Raw genomic sequence first — 20,112 nt, 5'->3', positions numbered from 1 at the left:
ACATACAGCCATTATTGTCAAAATAGCTGATAACAAAAATGAGTGCACCCTAATTAAAAACAGCTGTACATCATTTAACCATGCAAAGCCACATGTCCTATTCAATTGTCGATCAAAGAAGTTGAGTTCCTGGTGCTGTGCGTCAGGTGCAGAAGGTGGCTTAAAAAAAGAGTGTCCAGTTCTCAGTGCTCAGACCATACGCCGCACACTGTAACAAGTCATTTTGCATCCAAGAAGGAAGCCTGTTCTGAAGCTGACTCACAACAAAGAGTTTGCTGCAGACAACCTGTCCAAAAGCATGAATTACTAGAATCATGTCCTGTGGTCTGATTAGACTAAGATAAACATATTTGGCTCAGATGGTGTCCAGAATATGTGGCGACACCCTGGTGAGGAAAACCAAGAAAATTGTGTCTTGCCTACAGTCAAGCATGGTGGTGGTATCATCATGGTCTGGGGCTGTGTGAGTGCTGCTGGTACTGGGGAGCTGCAGTTCATTGAGTGAAACATGAATTCCAACATGTACTGTGACATTTTAAAGCAGAACATGATGTCCTTCCTTCAGATACTGGGACGAATGTCAGTTTTCCAATAAGATAACAACCCCAAACACACCCCCAAGATGACAACTGCCTTGCTCAGAAAACTGAAGGTGACAAACTGGCCAAGTATGTGTCCAGACCTGAACAATATTGAGCACCTAACATACAACATCTCTGTGATGTCATTATGGAGGAGTGCAAGAGGATCCAAACAACAAACTGTGCAGCTCTGGTGAATTCCATGCCCAGGAGGATTAAGGCAGTGCTAGATAACAATGGTGCTCACACAAAATATTGACACTTTGGACACATGTTCACTTAGGATGTACTTACTTTTGTTGCCAGTTATTTAGACAATAATGGCTGCATGTTGAGCTAATTTTAGAGGACAGTAAATCTGTACTGCTATACAAGCTGCACATTCACTACTCTAAAGTATATCCAATTTTCATCTATATGGTATTGTCCCTTGAGAACATATAATGTTTGCTGAAATTTAAGGGGTGTACTCACTTTTGTGAGATACTGTATGTAGTGAACTGTAAATTGTGTTTTGTTAATCAAATCAAATTAAGAAGCATTCACTGAATTAGATTTTTCTTCCAGTTTTGCTATACCTGATGTTTTTTTACATGTTTGGTCCTACATAAGATATTTGGGTATTTCTATATCTAAGAACCAGTCAGACTTTTAACATTATATTTATTAAATCTTCAATGGGTTCAATATCTTTTATTATGTCCACATAGTTACTGCATAATAAGATAGGATTTGGAAAAGTGAAGGACAACACAAGATTAACGTGTCAAGCCATCTGCGGAGAAAGACGCGAGAATGACAGCTAGCTGAAGCATTGTGATATATTTTAACTGACAGACTAAATGTAAAGCACTTCTCTTGAAAAATCATGGTGAGCTCTCAGCAAATTAATGGCACAAAGTCAGTAAGAAACAGGCTGTCATCCTTACTTCAGTCTACAATCTTATGAAACCCCCCCCACATCATTAGAGAGGCCCTTTCCTTCCATGTTCATGTCCACCGGATGACAAGTTAAATTCTGCAGTGGCCTCTCGGATGAGTACTGTAAAGCCACTGAGTTGAGAAGAGTCTTATCAAACGCTGCTTCTCCCTGGAGACTGGAGCCAGGCACAAATATTCACCCATGAGTCTTTAATAAACATTATACTGTCATCCAGCATTAAGGTGAGATGGTGTAATTGACACACTGTTTACAGGGACATCGATATATGTCCACAGGATAACACCTAACAGCGCTAGCAATTTAAAAAAAAATTCTCTCTCCTGCTCCCCTTTGGCTTTCCTTCTAATGCCTCTGTCTCTTAGTTGGCGATGATCTGCCTGCTCTTATAGGAGCCTGGTATTTCTAGCTGCAAATAGCCAGCAAGCGTAGAGGCAACAGGTGGAGGCTGGTAAAGCACCTCTGTTAATGCCATCTGCTAACCCTGGCGATTCAATAAAATGCCCAAGAAAATAATTTTCCATCAAATGCCATTTCAATAAAAACTATTCACACACCCTGTTACACCACATTGGCAGTAATGCAAAGGAAGGATTCTTTTATAAAAAAAAAAAAAAAACTTTGCTACAATCACAGCCACTCATTATGATCCACAATGCACCTGTTTCTGTGAGTAAGAAGAGTAAACAAGTAAAACAAAATGAAGGGAAACTGTGATGCAGTCTGCATTGTAATGTGGCACTCAGTGAAAACCAATCACAAAACTAGGGCCTGAATTAGATGAGCTTTATTGATAAGGGCACGCAAATATAGTGAGGTAAATAGATTTTATTCAGTCAGCAGGACTCTCTGAATTGTTTCCTCACAAGCCCCAACATTACGTCCGCCTTCCGCCTTCAATACATTGCATTTGATGTATATGACAATATTGATGTATATAACTGTTCTATATGACATCACAGTGAACAATATAGCAATGTATATATATATATATATATATATATATATATATATATATATATATATATATATATATATATATATATATATATATTGTTCCTACTGTATAGTTCATTTGTAGAATCTACACTGTATTGACACTTGTAGAATCTACTCCAAGGTGTCACTATAGTAATGCCACCCACAGCCAAACAGAGGCACCAGACCCCCTTAATATAAAAGTCAGGCATTCAGGTCTGTACCTTACCAGGCCTGTGTACATCTTACGAAAACAGCAATGGATTATTTTGTCTGCCTTTATTACTACTACTTTATTACATCTCTACAGACAGAGCATATATTGTTTTACATAAAGCTCTATGTGCTTAGTACTTAGGGGGTTATGGGCAGCAGCTCAGCTTTAATATGTTTCTTTCTCACAATCATTGCAGTGGTGGATGGTGTCTTCTTGATGCTAGTCTGTTCACGTCCTATGCTAGCTTTCTCAGTTAGCTAAAGAATGAATTGCTCTTATACAGTAAACGTTATATGGCCAAACGTTTGTGGACAACCAACCTGAATATAAAAGCACAAACTTGTGTAGTTCAATAAAGCTAAAAGACCCAAACCCTGTTCCACACTGACAAAATAAGACGATGATTTAAAAAATTTAGTTAAACAACACAAGTGCCCTGCACAGGGCACTGAACTCAACCACACTGAACACCTTTGGAATAAATTGGAATGCTGACTGTGTGCCAGGCCTCGTCACCAACATCAGTGCCTGACCTCAATCTTGTAGCTGAATGGTCACAAATCCCTTGAAAGCATTCCCAGAGGAATGGAGGTTATTATGACAGCGAATGGCACACATAGGTGTAATAGTAAGGTATTCGCATACCTTTTAGTGTATAGCATATACAGTATAAGAAATGCCGAGAACCACTGTACAGCACAGTGACTTCACGTTCCAGAGGTGAATAATCACTTATTAATTGACTGCACAGAGATGATGAAAGGAAAGATTGAAAAGGAAGGAAAAGTCTAAGTTTAGAAAATGATAAATCTTCTAGTTTCCTTTTTTAGACAACAGGTAAGTAAGAAATTCTTATTATGCATGTTGAAAGAAACAATCATGATCTACCACAATGCATGGGAAGGGGGGACTTGTATATCACATGAGAAGCATATGGGATGGGAAGGTAATAAAGCAAAATAGATTATCAAGAAGCAAGGCAAACTAAGTGAATTAAATAGTTTTAGATTTTTTTTTCCTGACTAAAAAAAGGAGAATTGATCCAGCAGAAGACACAGATTAGATTAGTTGAAAGTTGGAAAATGCAACAGACACAATACTGTATCCTATAGCACACAGTGCATTTATAATGCTTTACTATAAAATAAGCCATTTTCTGACGGATTTTGGGTACAAATGTTTCAGAAATAGTTTTCCTACACACTTCATGTTTTTTTTTTTAGTCAAACGTCCTCAAAAATTACTTACACATTAAAATCACCAGTGTTTAATCAGCATGTGTCTGTATAATATCTGTACAAATCCTGTTTGAGCTTTGCATATATTAAATAATATTTTTACAATCTGTGTAATGCATGTATAGGGCCCACTGTATCTTACAAAAGTGACTACACCCCTCACATTTCAGCAACCATTTCATTATATGTTTTTAAGGGACAATAATATAGAAATTAAAATTGGATATACTTTAGAGTAGTGAATGTGCAGCTTGTATAGCAATACCGATTTACTGTCATCTAAAAATAACTCAACATACAGCCATTATTGTCAAAATAGCTGGCAACAAAAGTGAGTACACACTTCAAAACATGTCGAAACTGTGTCCACATTTTGTGTGAGGACCATTGTTATCCAGTACTACTTTAATCCCCCTGAGCATCGAATTCACCAGAGCTGCACAGGTTGTTGCTCGATCATTTGACATCTTGTTTGTGTGTTTGAGGTTGTTATTATTTTGGAAAACTGTTTGGCCGAGTTTCTGAAGGGAGGGCATCATGTTCTGCTTTAGAATATCACAGTATATGTTGGAATCCATGTTTTCCTCAGTGAGCTCCCCAGTACCAGCAGCCCTCATGCAGCTTAAGACCATGATGCTACCACCACCATGCTCCTTACCACGGTGTCGCCACACATGCTGGCACCATCTTAGCCAAACAAGTTTATTTTAGTCCCAATCATACTTAATTACTGGACATTGTTTCAGTAATTCATGCTCTTGGACGACTTGTTTTCAGCAAACTGTCTGTGGGCTTTCTTGTGAGCCATCTTAAGAAGAGGCGCCATTCAAACCGACTTGTTGCAGTGTGCAACATACGGTCTGACAAGTGGACCTTCCGCTTCTGCAACCTTTAAAGCAATGCTGGCAGCACTCATGGGTCTGTTTTTAAAAGCCACCTTCTGCACCTGATGCACTGCATGTGGACTCAAATTTCTTTGATGGACCCTTGCGTGGCCTGTTCCGAGTGGAAAACCTCTGTGTGACTCTGGCGATTACCGATGACGTTACCGATCTTCTTACAGCCTCTGCATCTTTGTGGAGAGCAACAATTCTAATTCTCAAATCCTCAGAGTCTTTGCCATGAGGTGCCATGTTGAACATCCAGGGGTCAGTATGAGAGATTTGTACTCAAAGCACCAAATTTTAACTGCTAGAATACAAGATACACAAATAAATGTTTAAATGTCGTACAGCTGTTTTTACTTAGGGTGCACTCACTTTTGTTGCCAGCTATTTTGACAATAAGATTGTTCTTTAAAGAAGCTGTGTGTAAAACATGCACAAAATGAGTTATTGCAAGCATTCTGCACCTATGCAGCACTGTAGCAATAAAAATGCTTTCCAATGTCACTGTTAGTATACACTGTGTATTCACAAGCCATGTGAAAATATTGGTATATTTTCGATAAATGGATTCTAGTATACTGTATTTTCTCCAAGTTTGAAGGAGGTTTCTATGGTAACAATGATTTCCTCTGCACTCTGCTGCTGAGAATCAGTACATGTAATGCTTTTTCATCATAAAGTGTCTTAAATAGTCATGGGATGAATTATTTAAAACAATTCCCAGCCCTTAATTATAGCTCAATGTGTTTGCTTACGTAAGTGCAATGCCTCTGCCTGCCACAATGAAAAATTTACGCCCCATCGTGACAGGAATGCTTAGAGGCCTTTAAAATCTAGAGATGCATTAAACCTATCTTGGCAGCTGGTGCAATCTTCAGTCAATAGAATTTAAAAGACATTTTACTTAATTACCCACTGAACTTTAAGGGATGCTTGGGGTTCTTAATGGTACCCTGGAAAAAGTGATCAATATTGCACATTAGCAGAGCGGAACAAAAATATCGCCTATAGAAATCCTGGTAGCTTTATATCTCAATTCTTTGCTGAAATGAATGCACCACCATTCCATTCCAGTGCATACATAAATCTGTAACCTTTTTATTTGCAATTATGTTTGCCTATAGTTCCATTTTATGGATAAAGTCTTTACTGACAACACAGGACCTCTGTTGTCTCAGCAGATGGTGTAGTTAACCCTCATGAAAGCAGGTAACAGTGATATAACATATGAGTAACAACTGCTGTCTGCCATTTTAACAGCCTCATTCTGGTTCACTAGCAGTTCTCCGAGAGAACTGTGCACAGATACTTACAACTGTATAGCAAAGCACTGCCTTATGAAAGCAGTCTATTTTTCTATCATTAACGTTTGGCTCACAGCCCTCAGACTGTAACATAACCGTTTAATTTTATACTCTGATCTTATGTGACTTTGACAAAATGTATGTCCTGGACATGTGTCGCCTGTCTCTAAGAGTCACAGACGATTTGACATCTACTATTAAATGTCCCAGTTTCAGAAGACATCCTTGACCCATGTCAGTGTAGTTGAAGGAAAGGGCCACTGAACCCACCGGATCCTTACATGGTGGCCCTGTCTGAAAAACACATTATACATTTATACCTGCACCTGCGAACAAGATAAATCTGTCAAGATATCCAGGAGTGAGCATTCGACTTCCTTCACTGTTTCTCAAGATTTTCTGGCAGAGATGTTCACAGACTCACTGGGAAGACACAGAGGTAAACTGAAACAGTGGACCACAGTAAATTGTCATCTGTTCATTCATACATTAAATTACACTTAATAATATTGGACTTTTTTTCCCAGGTATGAGCAACATGTAAAAAAAAAAAAAGACATACAACATACACGTTTTTTTTTTTTCCCACCATTTTGCTTTATACACTGAAAGGTACAATAAATGTTTTTTCTTCCTTTTTTATTACTAGATTTCATTTAGTAAAACTGTCAAAATCTAAGTAAATCACATCTGTCAGATACGTTTTTGGTGAGCAGACAGAGACATTAATCAGTTCTGTAAAATACGAGACAGCTTCTTTCCAGGGGCTAGAAGTATTCTAGAGCAGATGGCTGTTTGGCTGCTTCCATCAAGCAGCACCTGTCCTCACACTTCAGCTCGGCACGTTTCTTCTCACATAGCCTCTCAGCGCTTCGGCTCCAGCGACCAGCACAGTCCAAACAAATATTCATTGGTTCAAAAGCCACAAACTCATTCCTAGCGAAAGCAAGAAAAAGGTGGCAGATCAAAAAAAGAAAGGGGCATGAGCCTTGTGTATTAACAAGAGGCAGAGTTGCAAAGCTCTTGCATTACACGTACATAATATTGTGCTTATAAGAAAAGCATAACACACGAAATGCATTACAGATGTGTTGTTTTTTTATCATTCAGTTGTTCATTTAGTTGTTCTTTTATATATGTGCTTTGTCTTCATTTCATACACAGCCCTGCATTATAGGCATGGTCACTTCAAAGCGTCTAAAGAAAAAGTTTCTAAAAAAGTACTCTCATGCATTATCAGTCAGTTTAAGCTTAAATCACACCTGAGAATCTGAATGTCCAGGTTAACAGCCAAACAGCCTTGTAACAAAAGAAATATGTTAAATTAAGTTTCTAAATGAATGCAGGATTGGTTATATTAATATGAATAAATTCATGAAATTAATTTCGAGACCAATAACTCTAGGGTCGTTTTGGTCCTCGCTACTAAGGTTCTGTATGTCCCTTTGGGACTAATTACAGTTACTGCGACATACATGCATGAGCAGCATGCATTTGGTGTGTGTGTGTGTGTGTGTGTGTGTGTGTGTGTATTCAACAAAGACATCAATGCCATCAGATGTAATAAGATTAAATCTGATGATATAATCAATCTGTCTAATTAGATCTAATATAACCTAGCAATATATGATTAGTACAATATGAGAAAAACAATTATCACTCACTAATACTAACTGTTTTGTACTATTGTTCACAAAAATCTAGAACCATCGTTGCATGTACATGTACATGTTTACTGCTAAAGTCTTATAATGTAGATGAGAAAGTACTTATGTCTTCACCTTTCATTTGTCATTATGTCCTTAATAATATGCACATCACTACAAATCACCAGGGGGCAGTATTTTAATCTTGTAAGTATGTGCACACAAACCTACATCAAATGGTGGACATATAATGTATTTTTTCTTATTTTTTCATGCTGATCCCGACAAAATGCATGGGTTTGGTAGATTTAAAATGTTTCGATTTTGATCCAAGTGCAGTTGTCTATGTACGATGGATATTAAGATCTCTACACACTCAAGCCATGTCAAACTTTTTACAATGATTAAGAGTTAAGTAAAAAACAATCAAGAACCTAGGGGAAGAAATAAAATAAAAATAATAATGTACAATAATGTGGTTGCAATAATGTGCACAGCTCAAAACTAATATATTTTTAAAGCTTTATAATTATAGTACACCACTATATCAGCGTGGCACATTTTCTCACCTTTTTATTTTTTGCAAAACATTCTAGGGCATTTCCGGTGCACAGCCTGCTTCAGGCCACCGCATAGATTTATAGTTGAATTCAGCTCTGAGTTATGGCTAGGTCATTTAAAAGCATTGATCTTTTAGTAAAGCCATTTCTTTGTTGATTTGAATGTATGTTTTGGGCCATTGTTGTGCTGAAAGGTAAAATTCTTTAGCTTTATAAGACACCTAAACATTTTGTATTAAAATCGACTGGTATTTGTAGTTTTCCATAATTAAGTCGAGCTTGATTAAAAACACAATTGGGTCCTGCCAAAACCCATGCTGCATCGTGGATACGATGTTCTTTTCGCCACATGCATTTTTTGCGTCAAAACAGCTAATTATGACATTTTTAATAAGGTGGGGAATCTCTTATCCTCCCTATAGAGCAAACATGTGCAGAATATGAGTGATCATTTTCATTTGCAGTTAACAGTACATGTCAAATATTCCTGCAACTCCTTTAATGTTACTGTATGTCTCTTGGCAGCCTCCCTAGTAGGTTTTTGTCTTGTCATTTGTTTAAATTCTGGAAAAATGTCCTGTTCTTCATGATGTCACTGTGGTGCTCAATTTTCTTTATGTGATTATGTTTTTTTTATTCCTCTCCTGCAAGCTGTAATCTTTCAACAAGTGGGATACCATTCAAGTTTTGCAAGTTGTTTGTGGACCAGCGCTTCAGCATTCAGATATAACCGAGAAAATGCAAATCTTACAGAAACAGATGACCTTTATTTAGGATTAATCCAAACAACCAAACTGATGCTGTATATTGATTACTTATGCATTCAAGATTGGATATGATTGGATGATTCAGAATGCAGAAATCTAAATTAAAACAAAGCTTGTTTCTGATTGTTTAGTTGAATTTTTATACACTGCAATAAGAAAAGGCTCTGACACGATTTCTTTATTTGAACCACAAAAATCTGTGTGTGGAGACTTTTCATACCAATTGTGTATGTGTAAGGATGCCCTGCTAGAAGCAATGGTTTAGGTAAAGCTAATAATGTTCTAGGTGTAGCTATAAACAGCGAGAACATGCACCCATCTGCAGCATGTTTAGTGTATCAGTACTTGATTCTCCCTCGCTCTCATCCATTTTTTTCTCTGTTGAGAAATGTTTGCTCCCTTGGCGAGTTATTCAGCTTTTATTACCCTAAGCATCAAGTACAAGCAGCTTGACTCCATTCTACTAGATTGGTAGTTTTCCCAGCATGGAATACACTCTTAGTGGTTAAACACAGAGTTTGCTGGTTTCCACTATAAAATTTCACTATATGATTTCTAATAGTTTAGTCTAACTTAGCATTGACCCAAATAAAGAAATTAACTTGAATTGTTGTGTCTGGAAGTAAATCTTATTCAGCCTGCAGGTAACCCCGAACAGTCTGGGACAGCCATCCTCAAGTGTAGGGGTGACCTGGATTTGACCAGCAGCTGAGAAGAAGCTAATAGCACAAATTGTGCTCTTCTGAACATCCCCAACCACAGGGAATATCACTCTACCTCAATATAGGACTATATGGAGAGTACTGGAAGGAGTACTTTGAAACTCTCATGGACCACGCCAAATCCTGCAGTTAGCCTGCCACCGTCATTTACACTGACACGTGCATTACATCACAGGTGGCTTCACTAGACAAAAATAATGTCTGTAGGTTTTTGCACCTGATACCCAAATCTGAATATGGATGCCCTGGTATTATCCTAAAAAGATCTTACAAAATTCACATGGTGCAATTCACTACAATTTTGCTGCTTAAATTGGAGCGATCACTTCAGTCTGCAGCTATTGATCCCTCTGTGATTGAGCTGATCGAAACCTCCTGGCAGTGAGGTGACATAGAACAGGATGCAAGATGGATCTCAACCAATTTGGTTTATGGATGAGGCCAGGGTTGGTTGACACAATCTGTGCTGCTGGAGACATGTAATCAACTCTGCAAAATCTATCTCATGTACCAGGGAAACAGTTAAGGCTTGCAGCTAAAGATTCCAAGGAAAGAAGAGCACAGGTTTTAGAATTAGGCACCAGAACAGATGAATGGACGGGCCAGGTGGCACTTTGAAGTGGCAGTAAAACTTGTTGGCTAGGTATCACATGAGTAGGAGTCCGAAATAGACAAATGTTGTGCTCTTAGATGACTGATTGCCCTTGAGCAACCTGTGAGTTGACTAGCAAGAAAGCTGAAGCAGTCATAAAGAACAGGGACTGCTGAAGCGAATCTTTATGGTTATATATTTCGGGGGATTTTGATTCATAAGCTATAAGGGTATAAATTCCAATTCTCTCAATTTGGCTAAGGTCCCGGCCGATTCTGTTCTTAGAATTGTTTGAAGATACCATTGTCAGCACAAAAAATTCACACCACATGTGAGACTATAAGATGCACAACTTTTCCCTGTTAGTTTTATGTATTTATGTATTAATTATAATTCTCCGAACAGAGTTTTAGGCTGATGGTATACTAAGTTTCATAAGACTTAAAACCATTTTTGTAAATTGCACTGTATAATGGTGCCTGCTAAATGCTGTTAATTTAAATTTAATCTGAGGGTGTTTGGAATGCATGCATTCATTCTCCTGTCAACGCTGATGACCAAAGGCATAAGGGTTTTACCATACCAGGACAATGGCTTCTGACAGGTTTCTATCATAAAGCAGACCATATGAAAAACACCCACCCTCCTTGTGCACATTACAGTGCTCTGATTCACAATGAACTGGCATAGATCCCAGGTTCTGCAGACCGTCTGGTTCAATGGGAAAACTAGCCACCCTGTCAACCCAATGTTTAGCAGGTGTTATCCCACTTACCTGTTTAGGTAGGCTGCTATTAGCAGTTTGAGCTCTTGCTAGCATGTTTGGACTTTTATCCACAATTACAATAACCGCCATTTTTAGGGGCTGATGGAATTAATCAAGTAAGTTTTAACCTGCAACCAAACCCCAGTTATTACAGGTAGAAATGCCCCCTCTGTTCATGTGAGAGGAGCAAATGTTTCTGCTTTAATTAAAAAAAAAATTATCCTGCTTATTCGAAATGGGTACCTTTGTAGACAATTCTTGAAACTGTCAAATACTATGGTCTGATGACCAAATGGTTGCAGGGTGACAATGTGGGTGCCAAACCCATTGTTCCTGACTCAGGAATGTTTCCAAAAATCTGTTTGCCAAAAGTAAACTAAACTTTCTTTTGGCTTCTCCCATTTGGGGTCGCCACAGTGGAACATCCGCATGTTTGATTTGACACGTTTTTACACTGGATGCCCTTCCTAACACAACCCTCCCCATTTATCCGGGCTTGGGACTGGCACTAAGGCTTGTGCAACCCTAATGGCTGGGATTGGTTCTTTGACCGGGGATCGAACCCAGGCCGCAGCAGTGAGAGCGCCGCATCCTAACCACTAGACCACCAGGGAACCCTCTGATTGCCAAAGGTAAATCAGCAGAAAATGTCTACCTAATTCCAGCCTTACATTAGCTATTTGGTCATAGAATCATATTCATTTGTCAAGACATGAGGTGCTCCCCTATCTAAGCAGAACTTAGCAAAACTATAATTTGGTTATAGGTCATCATCATAACCTAGAATTGGGCTAGAAGTCTTGTAGTATGAAAAAAATAAACATTTCAACAAGTGCTCTTATAGGACACTAATGAACTTTTGAGTGGTAATGGTGGCATGGTCACTTCACTCCACCATTGGTTATTTTCTTATAATCACATACCCTGTTATGTTTCAAGCTGTATGTAAGGCATTTTAAATATATCAAATTGAATTTGATTAATAAAGCAACAACTAGTTTTTTCTTTTAGAGTCAATTTCTGTATTATTTCAAAATACCCATTACCAGCTTTCCACTGCTGTCTCATTGTTATGAAACAGCAGTCATTACAGAGTGAGTATACTGCCAGCCACTTTTTAATATGGATGAGGTAATGTTTTCTAACTGTATATGCTGTATCTATTTTCTGTCACCATAATTAATAGTTTAAAACATGTGAATAGTCATAATAAGGCACTATCAATGCCCATTTTGAGTTTCAATATATTATAGTGCTTAAATTCTAACTTATGAGATTTTTTTTTGATTGTTTAGCATAATTTGCATCATTATTTATTTTTAAACAGATAGAGTAGTTTAGTTAAATATACAGGGTGCTGACATTCTAATGCTTAAAGCACTGCAATGTTTTAATGCGTATTTGAGTGAATGTGCATGTGCTATACACTTGCACAAAAAGCCAATCAATAAAAGTGGCTCCGAAATCAGTAATGACAGACTTATTATGTGTTACCAGGGTTTCATATGAGTACAGTATATATATCATGTCACCCAATATTTAGAAGCTCTAATTAATTAATGTGAAGGATAGCAGGCTTTTCATATACACAATGACAACAGTATGCCATGTGTTTATGAAAGGTCTTTGTCCAGTGTAGAACCGCCAGCAGCTGAATGGCCTACATGGCTTGTTGAACCCCTGAACAATAATGATGTACTGGAAGCCGATTAAAGTGTTTGTTCTTGCAAATGACAGGATTAATCCATTACAGTATTTCAGAGACATATAATACATTGTCATTGTTCCTACCCCTATTCCATGACATATTATACAAATTAAACTGCATGGTGGCCTGTGTCCCGTTCAGGGTGTGTTCCAACCTCGTGTCCAGTGTTCTAGGAATTGGCTTCAAATTCACCATGATACTGACTAGGATATAGCAGTCAGCTAGGAGAAGTGAATGAATGACCTGTGGAGTCCATTCAGTGAAAGGCTCGGATGATTGCTTGAAATCCACCTTAGCCCTCACTGACACTCATCAGTGGTTTGGTGCTGTAAATCTCTAAAGTAAACACTGCTGCACCACTCGCCAGGTCAGTGTAGGCAACAGCTCACTAATCTCAAGCCACACACTTAAATCACTCATCTGAGCAGCTTATTCAACCTTTCTAATGCCATTGGCATGCTCGTGAAGAGGTAACATCTCTAAATGTGTGCAGTTTTTGCTCTACTAAATTGAAGTAAAATTTCACTCAGTGGTAAAGGCTTTATAATTTCCACATTATCTAGGAGCGCCAGAGCATTTCAAAATGCAGAACGATGGCTCTCTGAAAGCACGACAGCCTTATTTTATTCTTTCTCTCCAAGTGCTTTCTGTGACTGTCAATGGCTCATCTACCCATTTGCAAGCTGTCCCGAGGTTCGGCACTCACTGTTGGATGAATAATGATTGTGCCCTCCATCTCTGGAGGTAGGCGTACATTCTCAGGACAGACACTTCTCCTGAACAGTTCTGTACTCCGGAAGCATCAAAGGCTAGTCTTAGGAATCTGTTTTTCGGAGGCTTTTGGGCTCTTGTAATTTGATATGTATATATACAGCCAACACAGTAACGGTGTAATTAAGGCAACATGTTTTAGTAGTCAACAACGCAATTCAGATCAGTGTTTTGGCATGTTTTCCATCGTTTCAACCAAAAACACAGCGTGTGAAAAAAAATCTGAATAAGAAAATGTCAAAATAGCAGGCTTTCTATGGAGCCTAAGGAAATCCAATCCTGTATGCCACTTCAACAGATGCTTTAAGGCTTTTCAGCACTATAGACCGATCTCTTTCTTAATCCTATCTACTATATAATTTAATTTGCTGTGTCTGTATTCATCTCTCATTTGGTATACTGTTTTTTATTACCTTTAAATCAGTGACTGACCATCTTCCCTGGAGATTCTTTTTACTGAGTGCAATTCAGTTCTGTCATACACTGTCATAATTGTAAACGACTGAATGTGAATATATGTGGACAGGTACATGAATTTTAAAATATAATATAATATATAATAATCTAAAACTTTTGAGCCTGTTTGTAAAAGCTGGAATAAAATGGCCACGAAGGTTAATTATCTACTGAACCACCAAATGTCAATTGGTGGAAACTGTGTCTTGTGGCACTTGCACTATGCTGTCAGCGTCTTTAATTGCTTTGGCTCTGTTCTGCTACATTAAGTCACTTTGGATAAAAGCTTCTGTAAATGCGTTTTACATTTACAAATAAACAGACATGTAAATGGCACAGAAGTCTGACATGTTCTGTCCAGGCTTAGTCGACCTTTGCCAGCTATTTGCTGATGAATCTCATCCCATTTAATTTCTCCAAATTCACTTTTTTCCTCATTAAAATTGTTCTATGATCGGTGAGACATCAGAAAGTAATACAACAACAAGTTTATGATGTTTGGGTTCCTTTTGTAGTCAATACATACGGTATAGTCAATATTTAGAGTCAGTGAAATTAAAATCTGTGCCTAAGGCTGAATTTCAAGATACACAAATCGAATCCAATATACCAGATTTCGTTTTAATAAAATGGAATTGCAGCAATCTTCTTTTATTAAATGTCATGCAATAAGCAAAATTTAGATATATAGCATATTTGCACTTTGTAAAAGTAACTTTAAAGCTAATAACGGTTACTGTGACCAATCCAAATTGTTTTGTTGCAGTGTTCAGTGTTCAGTGTTGAACCGTCAATCAAACTGCTGGTCCTCCATTTATAATAGCAATAAACAACATCAACAGCACAAAACTTCACACATTTTGGTATGTCAGACTGAATCTGTTGTTGTCTAAAATGTGTTCATGTTATTAAGTTAGTCAGGTAAGGGGTCAGATGTTTACTGTGTTTTTTAGACAATACAATGCTTTGTTACTGTGTGAGATAAGTAGTCTAAAAGCAGGTTAATAATAAGTCTCTCAGACACAGACAAAATTGAAAAAGCACTGGAAATTAATTTTAAAATCTGCCCATATTAGACATATACTATGGCAAGATTATAAGAAAGTGCAGATATCCATCTGAAGTGAAAAAATGTTTAAAACATTTAAATGAATATGTTAATGCTACTTAGATTAGCGCTATGAAAAATGCCATATTAACCCTCTTTCTCACAATTTTGCCAAAATGCAGAACATCTATATGGATGTTGTTGTTGGACATTTAAAGAAGACCTATTCTTCTTTTCAATGTAGGTGGATTTTAGTTGTACCAATTATGCACTTAGACAAAGTGCTTAATTGCACCTCTAAAATAAAAAAATAAAAATCTAACATTACTGTGAGAGTGAGAGGCTGGATTTAAAGGAAAGTACATACGTAGAAAATTAAACCTAACAAAGAAAAGTGTATAATGTGTTGTAAGGAGTTAAACTTTGCAATTGTAGTGTGGACCTCTGCTTCAGCATTGATAAAACACAACAAAGCTCAACAGGCCCTGTTTTAATGTAGTACACAGTTGCTATTTGGTATTGCAGCCCCAAATACCCTATAAAATTATAAGCAAAAATAAATTAATAAACATTTTGTGTATGTGTATTGTCTCTGCTCCAGGGTCCTGAGTTTGATCCTGAGCCTGGATTACTGCCTTTGCTGAGTTCCCATCTTCCCCCATGTCGGTGTGGATTTCTATTGTGTTTTCCAATCTCCCACCATCCAAAATCATGCATATAGTCAGACTGTTCACACAAAAGTGCCCCAGCATGTCAAACAGTGTGTTAATGCATGTATCTGTGATTGACTGGTGTGTTTTCCGGGCTGAATTCATTTGCTATGTGCCCATTGAACATACATTTGATTTTAGATTCTCCACAGCTCTCACCAGCACTTAATGAAGATGAATTTGTTCAATAAACTGACAACTTGCACCTTTTTTGCCTGTTAATGCCATCTATGAAAATCTGTTTAACTGGTTTACTCTTCTGAAAGGTTACTTTGATTTTTTCAATAAATTGGCTATGAAAATGTATCAATGGAAACAATCTTAAATCTGTATCTCTATTCTTAATAATCAACCAAAAACCGACAATAACACTTATTCAACATTTCTCAATATTTAATGCAGCTATTTTTAAGCACAATCACACAAGATTACTTTAATCTGTACTGTTAATATCTGCCTTACGCATCCATCCCTTTCTAAAATTCATGTATATATGCATATACACATGAATATATGCATATACACATGAATATATGTATATGCATATCTTTTTCTATACTTTTTTATTTATTTACTGTATTTTTTTTTTTTTTTTTTTTTTACAGCCATAAATTATAATCCTGCTAATCAATTATTACAGGTATTTATAACTGTGGTATAAGCATTAAGTTACTCAGTGGACTTATAAACCATAAAAAGAGCTATTAAGGGAGCAAAAATTCTCATTGGGTATACATTAAGAGGGTAAAAGGAATATGAACCTATTTAAGAATCAAAAATTTGAAATGTATGTTACGATAAAAAAATTTAAAAATGTTACTTTGCATTTTTATTTTATTGTTATATCTAAAGACTGAATACGAAACATGAGGTAATTGTTTAATCAAATTTTTATTCAATACCATAGCCTTGGTCTGTGGTTCTATGGATGTTGCATTTGTTCTCTTTTACTCTAAATGTGTCAGACATGTAAATAAAGTGTGCCGTAACGAGTGTTTTTCTCATCCACTGCACTCTTCTAGACATATTTTATGTTTGCTGTACTAAATGGCAATGTAGCACTTTATAGTATGTTATTTCTTGATAAACTTTTCCCCGGAGTCGTACACGCTTGGAAAAATCACACCAAAAATAAGCCCCAGTTGTACAGTTTATACATTATTACAGATTGTTAAGTAATGGAGAATGTTTGGTTTGTCTGATTGCCTTTAAAGAGCAAATGTTAATTCAAGTGTCCCACTGCTCTCATGATGTCCCTCTACCACACATCTTCTCAAGTCCTCCGCAACAAAGAGCCTGGCTCAGGCAGACTGTATTCAAACTAGCTAAGTCAATCTTCAACCTGCATAGTTGCGATTTGAGATGGAAAGATAAAAGATGAGAACACTAAAACGCATAAGCCCCAAAAACCGAAGCGCTGCTGTGAGATTTGCAAGACCAACCCATCTCTCCTTTTAAGGTGTGAAGCACTGTTTGGCCAGAAGCCACTGTCCGAATTCCAACACAAGAGCGCACAGAGATGCACCTGAGCTTGAACATCATTTGGATGTGCTGCCAAAGAAAAACAGCATAGAGCTGTTTTTTTGCTAAAATTATTTAAGCATGTAACATGCACAACTTTCAATTAGCTGCAATCAAACTAGGGTGCATAACCCTTCAGAAAATCACTAAGTAGCATTCTAACACTTAATTAAAATGCATACTCTTTTTTCTTTCCATTAGATAAACAAGTGAAAGCAGGTTAGAACAGTGCATGGTTTCCTTCTATTTTCAGTCTTGATGGATTTGCACAGATGAACCACCATGCAAAATGAATATCAATAGAGTATGAGAGGCAGTAAACACATAAGATGGCATTTAGCAGTGGAGGGGGAAAAAAAAAAAGCTTGTCAACAAAATAGCCTGGCTGGGAAGACTGACAAGCCTGGAGTGACATTGTGGCTAAAATTGCAGCTCCTTGTATCTTAATGTGTGCAGCTGATTATCATTCAGAGTCACTCCTAAACACATCATTACAGCGTGATGAACTGCGTGGGTCACACAAGCCTTAAGAAATGTCTAAGAAGATACACAGACACATTTGTACGCCCTGAGAGCTAGTGCATCCAGCTTTTATGCATTTTCAACCAAACGGACAAGAGGAAATCTTGTCTCCAAATCTCCAAACCCTAGTCCAGTTTAAACCACAGTATCTCTCTCAACTACTGAACGCTTCTTCAGTCTGAAGAACCTAAAATCTGAAGTTTGGTTTTCCTTGTTTATTTTTCATCCTTTTTAATGTTAAATGATTTCCCTGCAGTTAGACTCAGATTTCTGTAATATACATTCCTTTGACTTGATTGCATATGATGTTAAAGTGCACCAGCACACAGGATAAGACTGGTGCGTGATGTACTGACTCTTCAATGAAACGGATTTCACTTCATTTCCATTATGGTAAATCATCTCCGGTAGTGACAGTATAAGACAGAAGGGTTTCATTTGAACTCCAATGTGCTCTCATTTAAGAGCACATCTCTCTTTCTGTCTTTCAAGCTTTATTGCATGACAAACCTGGCTTGAATCTAAAGCTTTTTCGATTTTATCGGTCTAAAAATCAGACGTGAGCAGATCAGTAAGAGAAGAGCAGCCCAGATCACATATAGAAGTGGAGTACCAAACTTCCTGATCGCAAAGAGTAGCACACACACAGCCTGATTGTGAATCTGCTCTACAGGCTATATGCTATACAATCAGCATTTCATTACCATGCCTACAAAGCAGACATACAGCATACTCACGCAGCTCAGCTCCCCCGAAATCCCAGAGACAGAGGAAGGAAAGGATCAGTCGCACTGCGCCGGCTTTTAATGGATGAAGGCGAACTCTAGCGGTTAACAGTCTGCTGACCGAGGTGCTGAAACGCGCTCTCTCTCTCTCTCTCTCTCTCTCTCTCTCTCTCTCTCTCTCTTTCAGTCTGACTGCCTCCTTCTCACTCTCTCTCTCTCTTTATATATATTTTCTCTCTCTCTATATCTCCCGCTTTCTCTGTTACTCTCTCCAGAAAAAGTAAAGCACCCAAGCTATCCCCATATACATACATCTCCCTGTGCGCGTCCGCATCCAAACGGAAAAAAGTGCACGACAGGTTTTTATTTTATTTTATTTTGCACGCGACACTTCTACATTAAAATTGTATTCTAGCACTTTAAGTTTGCCAGCGTTTAGTAATCACTTGAATGCATAAAAGAATCATCCCGAAAAGCAAGACATCCACCTATTAGTTGGCAATCTGAGCATGACCCAGAGGAACAGGTCTACTGTACGCTCGCGCTTCCCCAAAAATGAAGCGCGTGCAATGCAGTGTTGTGCGGTTCAGGCGTTGTATTAGAGCCGGAGCATTAGTGCATGCTTGCATATCGGCTACTTACCGGATGCGAAGAAGCCGTTAAGTCTCAAAGAAGCTCGCTATGTCACCATGAACCCCCGACGTGGAGGCGGCGTGTTCCACAATCCATGCAACTCCCCCTCTCTCTCGCTCTCGCGCTCTCTCTCTCTCTCTCTCTCTCTCTCTCTCTCTCTCTCGCTCTCTCTGACACATACACAACTCTAAGCTCTCCGTGAAAAGATCGCGCGAGGGTTTGCACGCACTCGAGCCGCTCGTGGCGCGCGCTCTCTCTCACCGTGCACCTTTATGTATTCCCCGAGGCGTGGCGAGCGCGAGGCTGGGTTTGTCCGCCACCGCGCGCGCTTCTGTGCGCCACAAAGCACGGGGTTAATCATCGCCGGCGCTTTTCTTATTTACTCCGGGGCACTCTTTCACTGAGCCACAGGTCCACTCGGGGCCGAGGTAAAGCTCATAAGGAGATTGCGCATGGCCGCGGGGCTATAAATGCTGCGGATTCATCGGAGGGTAATTGAAAATCCCTCGTGCGCCGTGTGGTTCGAGCTCTCTGTCCATCCCGAAGAGAGTGGGGGCTTGACCAAAAAAAACACACACTAAACACATTAGGCGTTATGAAGGTTTTCCCTCACACAGGCCGTTGAAATGTCTAGAAGTGAAAAGTCAAAGAGATGAAACTTGTAATAAAACCTTATTATGAACAAGAGTCTGGGTGTAAACAAGATTACAGAGCAGGAGTGCACTCAGACTGGCTTAGCACTCTATCTCACACATCACAAGCCCCAGCTCAGTCCTGGAGTGTGTTCCTCAGTAGCAGAACAGGATTCCGAATTAAGTCC

The 20,112-nt window shown here is 38.4% G+C and overlaps 1 protein-coding gene across 6 annotated transcripts in view; it reads right to left on the bottom strand.

Annotated features, from left to right (window-relative positions):
* Window positions 1-19,710, bottom strand: part of elfn1a (extracellular leucine-rich repeat and fibronectin type III domain containing 1a) — an 82,049-nt gene extending 62,339 nt beyond the window's left edge. For 3 of the 6 annotated variants that reach the window (XM_046835587.1, XM_046835589.1, XM_046835592.1), the window contains exon 1: window positions 19,302-19,710. The gene's annotated coding sequence lies outside the window, so the exon portion shown is untranslated. Of the gene's footprint in view, window positions 1-18,671; window positions 18,836-19,301 lie in introns of those variants that run through there. The other 3 variants (XM_046835588.1, XM_046835590.1, XM_046835591.1) reach the window with 1 other exon arrangement.
* Window positions 19,711-20,112: the final 402 nt, after the last annotated feature.

The sequence above is a fragment of the Silurus meridionalis genome, chromosome 22, assembly GCF_014805685.1.
Source record: "Silurus meridionalis isolate SWU-2019-XX chromosome 22, ASM1480568v1, whole genome shotgun sequence".
Lineage (NCBI taxonomy): Eukaryota > Metazoa > Chordata > Actinopteri > Siluriformes > Siluridae > Silurus > Silurus meridionalis.
This window is presented reverse-complemented; position numbering and strand designations above follow the sequence as displayed.